The 12145-nt window shown below is 34.9% G+C and overlaps 1 long non-coding RNA gene across 1 annotated transcript in view; it reads right to left on the bottom strand.

The window, feature by feature from the left end:
• Window positions 1–12145, bottom strand: part of LOC122223680 — a 73064-nt gene that overhangs the window by 37366 nt on the left and 23553 nt on the right. The window contains exon 2 of the long non-coding RNA XR_006204390.1: window positions 11839–12004. This is a non-coding gene — a long non-coding RNA (uncharacterized LOC122223680). The remainder of the gene's footprint in view (window positions 1–11838; window positions 12005–12145) is intronic.

Raw genomic sequence — 12145 nt, forward strand, 5'->3', positions numbered from 1 at the left:
CCAACCACTGATCTCTTTGCTATCTTCATAGTTATTCCTTTTCTAGATTATCATATAGTAAGAATCATAGAGTATGTAGCCATTTCAGTTTATATATTCACCTACTGAAGGACATCTTGTTTCCTTCCAAATTTTGGCAATTATGAATAAAGCTGCTAAAAACACCCATGTGGATATTATGTGGACATAAATTTTCTACTCATTTGATAAATACCAAGGAGTGTATTTTCTGAATAGTATGGCAAGAGAATGTTTAGTTTTGTAAGAAACCACCCAAACTGCTGTCCAAAGTGGCTGTACCATATTGCATTCAAACCAACAATGAAAGAGAGTTCCTATTGCCCTACATGTTTGCCAGCATTTCATGTTAGTGTTCTCGATTCTGGACATTCTAATACGTGTGCAGTAGCATCTCATTGTTATTTTAAAATGCATTTTCCTGATGACATATGATGTAGAGCATCTTTTCATACACATATTATGCCATCTGTATATATTCTTTGGTGAGGTGTCTGTTAGCATCTTTGACCCATTTTTTTAATTGGGTTGCTTGTTTTCTTATTGTTGAGTTTTAAGAGTTCTCTGTGTATATATATTTAATACTCCTTTACAGATATGTCCTTTTTAAAATATTTATTTATTTATTTATTTAGAGAGAGAGAGAGAGAGAGAGAGTAGGGGAAGGGCAGAGATAGAGGGAGACAGAATCTAAAGCAGACTCCATGCTGTCATGGCAGAGCCCAATGTGGGGTTCAAACTCACGAACTGTGAGGTCATGACCTAAACTGAAGTTGGACGGTTAACCAACTGAGCCACCGAGGCACCCCACAGATAAGTTTTTTGCAAATATTTTCTCCCAGTTTGTGGATGGTATTTTCATTTTCTTAATACTGTATTTTAATAGTTTTATAAGAAGATGTGGTATATATATGTGCACGCGCACGTGTGTGTGTGTGTGTGTGTATATACACACGTGTGTGTGTGTGTGTGTGTCTGCGTCTGCGTGTGCAATGGAATATTAGCCATAAAAAGGATGAAATCTTGCCATTTGCATTGACATGGATGGAGCTAGAGAGTATAATGCTACACTAATGTTAGAAAGAAAGACAAGTACCATATGATTTCACTCATGTGAAATTTAAGAAACAAAACAAATAAAGGAAAAAGAGAGAGAAAGAGAGAGGAAGAGAAACTAAGAAACAGACTCTTAAATATAGAGAACGAACTGATGGTACCAGAGGGGAAGTGGGTCAGGGGTGAGTGAAATAGGTGATAAGGTGATAAGCACTTGTGATGAGTACTGGATGTTGTATAGAAGTGCTGCATCACTATATTGTATAGCTGAAACTCATACAACATGTATGTTAACTACACTGGAATTAAAATAACACAACATAAAATTTAACAAATGAATAAATTAAAACAAAACAACAACAACAAAGGAAATCTTAACAGTGTCTTACCAAGGTGTAAGGTCTGTGGTCTGTGTCTAGATTCCTTTTTTTCTTTTTATTCGGATGGATGTCCACTGCTTTAGTACCATTTGTTGAAAAGACCACCTTTTCTCCATGTATTGCCTGTGCTCCTTTGCCAAACATCAGTTGATCTTATTTACTGAGGTCTTTCTGAGCTTTCTAACTGTTCTATTGATCTATTTGTTCTCTTGCTAATATCACATGATTTTGATTCCTATGACTTTATAATAAGCCTTGAAGTCAAGCAATGTCAGTCTTCCAACTTTATTCTTTTCCCTCAAATTTGTGTTGGCTATTCTGGGTCTTTTGCTCTTCTGTGTAAACTTTAGAACCTGTTGGTAACCATCAAGTAGCTTGCTCTAATTTTGATAAGGATGTGATGAAACTCTAGATCAAGTGAGGAAAAACTGACATCTTGACAATACTGAATCTTCTTATCCATGAACATGGAATAGCTCTCAATTTACTTAGTTCTTTGTTATTGATCATCACAGTTTTGTAGTATTCCTCATACAGATCTTATAAATATTTTGTTAGCTTTATACTTAAGTGTTTAATTTTGGGGATGCTAATCTAAATTGTATTGTGCTTTTAATTTCAAATTCCACTTCATTGTGGTACATAGGAAAGTAATCAACTTTTATATCCTTCAACTTTGCAATAACTGCTTATTACTTGCAGGAGTTTGTTGTTGTTGTTGATGATTTTTTCCCAAGTTTCTACATAGACAATTATTTTACTTGTGAACAAAGACAATTTTACTTCTTCCCCAATTTGTATGCCACTTATTTCCTTTTTTTTGTCTTATCATATTAGCTAGAATTTCCTGTGTGTACAATTCTTTTTATACATTGTTGGATTAGATTTGATATTTTGTTGAGAATTTTTGAATATGTGTTCATGAGAGATATTGCTTTTCTTTTCTTCTTTTTTACAACAATTTTTTTAATGTTTATTTTTGAGACAGAGAGAGAGCATGAGCGGGGAGGGGCAGAGAGAGAGGGAGACACAGAGTTCGAAGCAGGCTCCAGGCTCTGAGTTATCAGCACAGAGCCCGACGAGGGGCTCAAACCCACGAGCTGTGAGATCATGACCTGAGCTGAAGTTGGACACCCAACCGACTGAGCAACCCAGAGGCCCCATGGTTTTCTTTTCTTCTAATGAAAAGATAAAATTTTCTCTCTGATTTGGTATTAGGGTAATGCTGGCCTCATAGAATTAAAAAGATTATAGATAATTGGTATAATTTCTTCTAAAATGTTTGGCAGATTTCACTAGTGAACCCATCAGGGTTGGGTGCTTTCTATTTTGGAAGATTATTAATTATTAATTTGATTTATTTGATATAGGCCTATTCAGATTGTTTCTTTTTGGGTGAGATTGCAGATTTTGTCTTTCAAGGAATTGGTCATTTAATCTTGGTTATCATATTTGTGGGACATATCATGTCCCTGAGATCTGTAGTAATGTTCTCCATTTCATTTCTGATATGAATAATTTGTGCCCTCTATCTTTTTCTTTTCCTCTCCTCTCCTTTTCTTTCTTGCTTTTTTTTTTTTTTTTCCTTTTCTTTTTGGTTAGCCTGGTTAAAGGCTTATTGATCTTATTAATCTTTTCAAAGAACCAGTTTTTTTTTTTTTCATTTATCTCTTGATTTCCCATTTTCAGTTTCATTGATTCTCCTCCAAAACCATTATTTCTTTTCTTCTGCTTACTTTGGATTTAACTTTCTTTGTTTTGTTTTGGTTTGTTTTTTATTTATTTATTTTTTTTTGTTTTCTTGTTTCTTTAGGTGAAGCTTAGATAATTTGTTTTCTGTCTACACTTTCAGGCATCATTTGTGTGATTTCTCTTGGTGTCATATATTTGTAAATAGGGTATGAAGTGATACATAAAATGCTGAGTTTTTATTAAAACATGTGTCCAAGAGTGTAAGTTTATTCTTGCTGATAAATGACAAATAGAAAAGAAAATTTGAAGTAACTTTGTTTAGGAAAAACATCTGAAGTGCACTTTATTTTGTTGTGGCATCTAGTAAAAATATTTTAACTATTTACTATTCAGAGAAAAACAAATTTGCAAGGAAAGTGAGAAAATATAAAACAAAAATGCTCATGATTGATTTTCAAGAGGAACTTCAACTCCAGTTAAGTGGTTCCTGAATTTTTTTTTCTCTTCCTCTCTGATACCTATCTTCAGATGCATCATATTCTAATAAGCAGACACGAATTTTGATTGTAATTCTCTGCCATTGTTTCTCAAACCATTTATTCCATGTCTATTCTTAATAAACATAAAAGAAAATCCTCTTTATTTTGATAAAGAGTATCTACAAAAACCTGAAACTAACATCATACTTACTTATGAGAAATTCAAAACTTCTCCACTAAGATTAAGGACAAGACAAGGATACTCTTGCTCATCATTCCTTTTCAAAATCATATTAGGTAGTCTAACTGATGTAATAAGACCTCCCCCCCAAAATAAAAGGAAATGAAAGGTATATAGATTAGGAAAGAAATAGTAAAACTGTCATTATTCACAGGTAAAATAATTGTCAATGTAGAAAATTTGAAAAAAAAAAAAAATCAACAAAAAAACTCCTGCATATAAGAAGCACTTATAGCAGGGTTGAATAAATATTTATGGAAGAGAAAATAAAAAAAAGAAGGGAAAGAATAAATAAGAAGGAAGAAAAATAAGACAGTTCTAAGATAAATGATTACACTGTGAACTACATAATATATGATAAATAGGATAAATATGTTCATTGGACATTTAAATTTGTATACAAACAAATTTTTATTTACTATTAATATCCAGTTTTGGAAAAAATTATACTCTTATTTTCTAAGAAAAAATAAAGACAAGAATGATTTTGGAAGTATAATGAGTAATTAAGATTCAAGTAGATTTATTTTTATTTTTTTAAATGCCTTGAATAATAAAAGAAAAAAATATTTGAAAATATTCATCTCAAATACTCTTGACTTTGTGTCAAGTATAAATAACATCTTTTGTAGTTAGAAAAAAAAATTCCAGTTGAGGACTTTGTAACAAATGTGAAAGTTGAATTCATTTGCCTTTTAATTAAAAATATAGCACATTATTAAATACTGAAATATATTTTACTCAGAGACCTGAATGCTAATTCATTTTCTGTGAAAACAAATGTATAATTTTAAAGGGTATTGAAAGATAATCTACTTTGAAGTTTTGTTTTAATTAAATGAGAAAATAGCATATCAGGAAAAATCAAGAAATATGCCAGTTGGCAATTGGAAGATTAGATAAAAAGAAGAAATAAGGAAAATCAGAAGACAACATTATTTTACTATTTACTTTTCATATAGTATTTGGAAGAGGTAAAATAATTTTGAGGGAAATTTCAACCACTTATAGATTCTTTTTGAGAATAAGAATATTTCTAAATATAACTATTAGCTTCTAAAGTTTGAAAAGATATAAAATAAGAATATAATGATTTATCTTTTACATTTATGATCTTCAGAGCATTAGGTGTGTATATGAAAGTACAGATCAGGCATAGATATTCATGCTTATATACTAGTATATATATTATACATTTTAGATAAGAACAAAATTTGCAACTTAGTGCTTATATTATCTTATTTTTGAGAGTTCCTTTTTCAGAAATAGTAAGAATTCCTAAAAAAAAAAAAAAAAAAAAAAAAACAGAGAGAGAGAAAGAAATAAAGAAAAGAAAAGCTAAAGACTTAAATAGTTTAATGAAGAAGAAGGACTAATTGGATCCATTTGCTTATATTTATGTTCATTGTTCTTCTTTTAATTCATATATTTTCATGTTTCCTTGGTCTGCTTTTTAGCACTAAAACAATAAAACTCTATTTTCTTTAAAGTAGTAGAAATTTGAAAAGCTTTCAAACCATGAATCAGGTATGTGCTAAACAAAATATAAAAATAATGTAATAGAAAATTTTTTTTCAAGTCCCGACATTGTGTGTGAAAATTCTACATTAAGAGAACAATAATGTATATAAATTGACAATATTGCATGCTTAAAGACCCTAACATAACCTTTTTTTCATTAAAACATAAGAACTTTTGGTCTAGTGGCCAGGGAACAAAAGAACTTTATGCACTCTAATTTATAGGTAGTATTGAAAAAAAAATTAACTACAATGTTTAAAAATGAAAGAAAGAAAAGATTCTAAGAGTGAAAATAGAGAAATACTAAAGAATCAAGGATGACTGACTTAACCCACTAGGAACTTGGAACTGTAGAAAATTCTACATCTAGCAGGTGAGATGGAGTGAGGAGACCAGGCTCCCTGCATAATCCATAGAATCCAAACAAGAGTGTCCAATAATTACCTTGGCTAAATTACCTTTGTTCTTCAATTTGGGTTGAAGCCATTGTGTGCCAGTTTGAATATACAGAGAGCCCAAGTAAATGCACTCACAAATAAGTATTTGGTCTGTGTCACATATGGGTACAGGGTCAAGACTGCTGATCTGCAGAGGGTAATGTTCTGGAAACAAACCGATAGCATGATATCTGCTTCTTATATAATAAAGAGCTTTTATTGAGGCTGATAAGAAACTACTACTTTAGTAAAGGGTGCACGATGAAGAACCTACAGGTTATTTTAAATATTTGAGCAATCCAACAGGTAGGAAACTTTATGTCTATAGAAATAGAAATCAAATAATTATAAGTACAATATTTTGTAAGAAGTAAGCTTAAATCCTCAAAATACAGAGGTGTTATTAGTATTCAAAAAAACAAGTAGGAGGTTTAATGTACAGAGAGCTTAAAATTTGATCATTTGAAAATCTTGGAATTGAAAACTATAATTACTGAAATTATATTTTTAAAACTTTCAGTAGGAGTGCTAAAGAGTGAACTTAATCTTGCTAAGGCAGAATAAATGAACTGAAACTAGAAGTAAATGAAACAGGTCCTATGGTCAAACTGATTTGGTCTGAATATTTAACCTCCTGTTACACTCAGGTTCTTCATCTGTAAAACACTAATTGTAATAGTCTTTGCACCTTAGGCTGTTGTGATTGCAAATGTGTACTGAGCGGGTACTCAACATCCCTAAGTAATCTATCACTATATTCTCATAAGGCATGATAATGACAAAGAGACTGGCAAGTAAAAGCAATTGAGGCATAGAGGATCAAATGCAAGTCGCTAGCATATATCAAGTAGGAATTCTAGAAGGATAAAAGAGGAAAGGGAAGGAATGAGGTGGCAGAGTTTGGTGATGGTTGCTTTGCAGCAGATTCAGATACCCTGATCTTTGTGAAGACATGACAGACAAGTCCAGTCCAATGACATCACTGAGAATATCAAAGTGAAATTCAAGACAAAGAGGGCACCCTATCTGACCAGCAGCGTCTGGTATCTGTGGAGCAAACAGCAGGAGGATGGCCACACTCCCTCAGACTATAGTACCCAGAGAGAGCCCACCATGTGCTTGGTGTTTCACCTCCAGGGCAGCATCACCAAGCCTTCTCCAACTCACCCGTAAATACAACCGTGACAAGATGCTCTGCTGCAAGTTTTAATGCTCACCTGCATCCCTGCACAGTCAACTGATATGAGAAGAAATGTGGCCACACTAAACACCTGTGCCCCAAGAAGGTTAAGGAAGGACTTGCCACCAGCTCTTCCTTTGCCCACAGGGTGGCCTCCTGCCCAGGCCCTTGGACCTGGGATCTCAATAATGTTTCCCTGCTAAAACATTTGGAAAAATAGAAAAAAAAAAAAAAAGGAAAAAAGAAAAAGAAAAGAGGAAAAGAGGGAAGGAGGAAGAGGCAAAACTCAGGGAAATTACATGAAATGTATTTTTGGTGTTAACTTGTTTATCATGTATCAAGGCAGTGAAATTAAGTCAAGGGATTGTCAAAATAGGTATTATGTTTTAAAAGTTAAGTTGATGTTTTCATTAACTCTGATTGGTCCCTCTAGCTTTTGATCAACAATTTAGAGTGAAATTTGAATTTTTGACCTGAACCTTTCATACTTTTTCCATGAATTGGAAGTTTGGCACAAAAGCCCTTGTGATCTATGACAAGTTCAAATTCTAGCTCTGATACTTCATGATTTTGAGATGTGCAAGGTATTTAAACTCACTGTGACTCAGTTTCTTCATCTCACAAAGCTATCTATTAGGCAATTTTGATAAGTTGAATAATATTACACATATAAAACATTTAAGAAAGTGTCTTACTAATAAGTACAATTATACTGCATAAACACCAATTTAATGGCTCATCTGAGGAGTATTTCAACAAAGTTAAAAATTTTCTCGTGAAAATTCTAGAATACTCCTAGGTTAAATACACTCACACACACACACACACACACACACACACACAGAACTCATGATGTAAATAATGTAATATGAAATAATTTTGACCACTGAATTGAAAATAATTAAATTATAAATTGAAAATATTTCTATTTTTTCTAAATACTTGCTTTAGTCTTTGAAATCTCCCCACTGTGTAGCTGATTACTATAATTGCTTCCATTTAAGCCCATCAGTTTGCAATAAATTTTTTAACTCCAATCATATTTGTTCAAAGTCCTCCTTCCACCTGCTTGGTGTGGGTGGAGACAATATCTGCTCTATCCAAAGACCCCTTCTTGCACTTATTTCTCTAGTTGGAAAGATGCAGAAGAGGTGAAAATGAAAACTCCACAATAGTGGCACAGAAACTCTTTTCCTCATTGTGTAGGATGCTACTAATTCTCCAGCTAATATTAACTAATTTTCATTTACTTTTCTGTGGCAGGTATTCAAATGCTGGCTCCCTTAAGAAAAAGATGTATGATTATATAGAGGGTATTACAGGACTTTGATCCCGCACAGAAGTTCCACCTTAAGCTATCCCTCCTGACTCTCCTCACCTACACCTATTAAAATTATTACAAGATTTTTTTTTTAGGGGAGCCTGGGTGGCTCAGTCGGTTAAGCGTCCGACTTCGGCTCAGGTCATGATCTAACGGTCCGTGAGTTCGAGCCCCGCGTCAGGCTCTGTGCTGAGCGCTCAGAGCCTGGAGCCTGTTTCAGATTCTGTGTCTCCCTCTCTCTCTGCCCCTCCCCTGTTCATGCTCTGTCTCTCTCTGTCTCAAAAATAAATAAACGTTAAAAAAATTTAAAAAAAAAAAAGAAGATTTTTTTTAAAGTTTAAATGCTCCTCAGATGAGCCACTGACAAGTGACTGTATAGAATCATGTTTAATATTTGTTGAGCAAGGGTGGTCTACTTAACAGGTTGTAGGTGGTCCACTTAACAGGTTGGTTTTGTTTTGATTCGTTATGTTTTTTATTTGTTTCTTTGTTTTTGTCACAGGGACATTTTGCTAAGGAGGCACCTCACTTTGAAATTATAATAAGACCAATTAAGTTTTATACCAAACAAGATGTTCCTTTAATCAATGGAAAACCCATGTACTCTTATGACAAATAGTGGCATGCAGGCTGCCCCTTGGTATTCCTGCACTTGGCCAAGTTATCTTCTAGTTTTTTTCTAAGCCCTGGTCACCTCAGGCTACTTTTTCAGTTTCACTAATTTTACATATTTAATTCCTCTAAGGTTTGCTCCATTTTTCAGTCAATTTCATCTCATTGACATTAGGCAGACCACTTACATTTTCTAAGCCTGTTTCTTTATATGTAATACACATGGAGGACACTTAATTCATGGAGTTTTAATGAGGCTCCAATTGAAAGAATATTGAAAGAATATTGGATTGACTATATGAAGTTCAATTATTATTTTCATATATGGACATATTAAGACATGAATCCAACCTGTCTTTCTCTCTCATACACACACACGCACACACATATGCACAATTTTAGAACCTACTCTGTATGTAATGTCTGTCAACAGGTTTATAATTTAATTATAGAGCCATCACATCCATATAAAGTTAAAAAGTATAAAGGGAATAACATTTAGTCTCCCACCAATTTGTCTTTCCTTTCCTATAGAAGCTTCCTGCATTGCTTCTATAACTTTCCCTAAAGGACAGGAAGGCAAATGCACCTTACAGCAGGAGGGGGATGTGAATGTATTTGTTTTCTACTGTTGCCACAACAAGTTACCACAGATTTAGCAGCTTAAAAAAACACAAATTTATTACCTCACAGTGTCTGTGGGTCAGATCTGTCATGGTTCTTGCAGGACTAAAATCAAGATGTTGGCAAGGTTACTGGGGACTCTGGATAGAATCCAATTCCAGGCTTATTCAGGCAAAATTCAGTTCCAAGTAGTTGTAAAGCTGAAACTCCCATTTCTTTGCTGGCTGTCAACAAGAAATCTTTGCTCCTAGATAGGCCCCATCTCTCCTTGTGTTTTCCAAGTGGCCTCCTTCCAGCAATAGAGAGTCTAGTTTGTCTCAAGCTTCAAACTTTGCCTCCTATCCATGCTTCTACATCTCTCTGACTCACTCTTGTTCCTTCTTCTTCTGCTTTTCAGGGCTCATGAGATCATATTGGGCCCACCTGGATAATCCAGAACAATCTTCCTTTTTTACAGTCAGCTGGTTAGCAACCTTAATTCTACTGGCAATGTCCCTTTACAGCAGTATGTAAATTACTGTTTGATTGAATAATCAAGGGACAGGAATCTGGTGGGGAGGGATGCATCTTTAGAATTCTGCCTACCATAATGACAGTCATGTTATATACAAAAGGGGTTGGTGTACATTAAAAAGGAAGAGGGCATTTTGTTTCTGAGAGGAAGTACCAGAGAGGGAGACCAGGGACCAGTAAGACCAGTTATTTTCAGGTATCTAAAAATAGTTTAAATGGCTCAGAGAGATGGGCAGGAAGTCAGAAGCACAAGAAGCTTTTCGGCCTTTTTCATCCTCAGATTTACTACTGAATCTGAATAGTGCATATGGAGCTAGTACACTGAGGAAGGCCTGGGAAATCTGAGAACACCTGCAACATGACTTAAGCAATGTGAGAAAGCAATGGTGGGGGAATGTGCCTGGCCTAGCATTTACAGAGTTCTTCACAGTGCTGTCTAGTAGAGGAAAAGCAGCCCAGAACCTACATCCTCTCCAAAAAAAAAAAAAAAAAAAAAAAAGAGATTTGAGAGGAATAAGGAATGGTTTCTCTTCCAGTATATTGTATCTTCCCAGGACTCTTTTCTTCTGAGATGGGTAAATTTGCATGTTTTTTTCATCCTTGGTGCCCCTCAGCTTGGAAGAAAGAGCTGGAGGTTCTCTTAACTTGAAATGTAAGTAGAGTTCTCCATACTTCCATATCCTTAGATAAAGTTCTTAATGCTAATTCTGAGAAATCAGGAACATTTCATTAAGCACTTCCATTTACTTTGATACTGTTGATAGGGAGAGCAAGTAATTGTTCACAGATGAGAACACTCAAGCAGAAAGAAGTTGGCCAGCACATGGCATCCTAATCAATCATAACACCTGGGACATCACCTTAATTTCCTCAGTAATCTCAGTGAGGTTAGGGACATTGTTGATTTTGCTCAATATTTTATTTCCGTGCCTTTTTCATACTGGATAGGGAGTAAACATTCATTAAAGCCCATTCCTATCACCATTCTGGGGGTGGACATTTTATTTGGATTTTTCTTTCTCTATTTTGAGAACTGTTACATTTCAGATGAGCTTGTTTATATTTACTGTGACTGAAATGTAGATTTGCAAAGAACCTCATATTAATTATTGCAGGCCCACTTTTTAGGCAGGTAGACGTTATCATTCCCCTTTACTGGAAAAGCAGCTGAGGCCCAGAGCGAGAGGAAGAGGATGAGCACTCAGCCAGGGAGATATGGGTAGAGGAACAGAGTGCAAGTTTTCTGACTCCCGAGACAGCTCTTCCTTCACTACACCACGTTCCTCAAGCATAAACAAACTGAAATGGTTCCTTTCACTTCTTCTGCTCTCTAGAGTACTTAGTCAAAAAGGCAGATGAAAAATTAAACCGGGGTATCACTTCCAGGATACAGACTGGCCTGTCCTTTGCTGAGATAGAGGAATACTGAACACAGGACAACCTCCTGATCTATAAAGAGTCCCACCAGGCCATTCATGGGAATTATCAAGACACTATCCATCTGATACTTATGTGGGAGGTGGTTGGATACCCAGTACAGATTAAAAACACAGCAGATGTCATTGTACTAATAAAGCTATGTACCTTGAACTAGAATAAAAAATGAGACCTACAAAACCCAGTATAGGGACACTTTGGTTGAGAGAACAAAGCATTAACGAGTAAAAGGGAGAAACGAAAACAAAACAAAAACCTTCTTGAAGTCTGTTCTTCAATAGGGAAACTGAAATGTGGCCAGTTCTAAAGGACAATCTGTTCACTTACCTCCTCTCCATTAAAGCTCCCCAGCATCCTGCGGTAGCCTTTCCAATTTCTCAGAGAAAGAACCAGCACTCAGACTGTGAGGCATATACTAATCAGCAGCTGGACGTGCGTCAAGGCTTCCCCTGGGCAGGCTGGCGCTCTCCTGAAGATGAGAAGAATCCGAGTGCTGCCAAATTGGAGAAGCAAATCAAAGTGATGTCAGTGGATTTTTTGTTGTTGTTGTAAATACCAAGTGTTTAGTCATAGCAAAAGTGATGTGAAATTATAGAATACTTAGATCTGTGGTCTTGAATTATATTGTCTTTAA

The sequence above is a fragment of the Panthera leo genome, chromosome B4, assembly GCF_018350215.1.
Source record: "Panthera leo isolate Ple1 chromosome B4, P.leo_Ple1_pat1.1, whole genome shotgun sequence".
In the NCBI taxonomy this organism is placed as follows: domain Eukaryota; kingdom Metazoa; phylum Chordata; class Mammalia; order Carnivora; family Felidae; genus Panthera; species Panthera leo.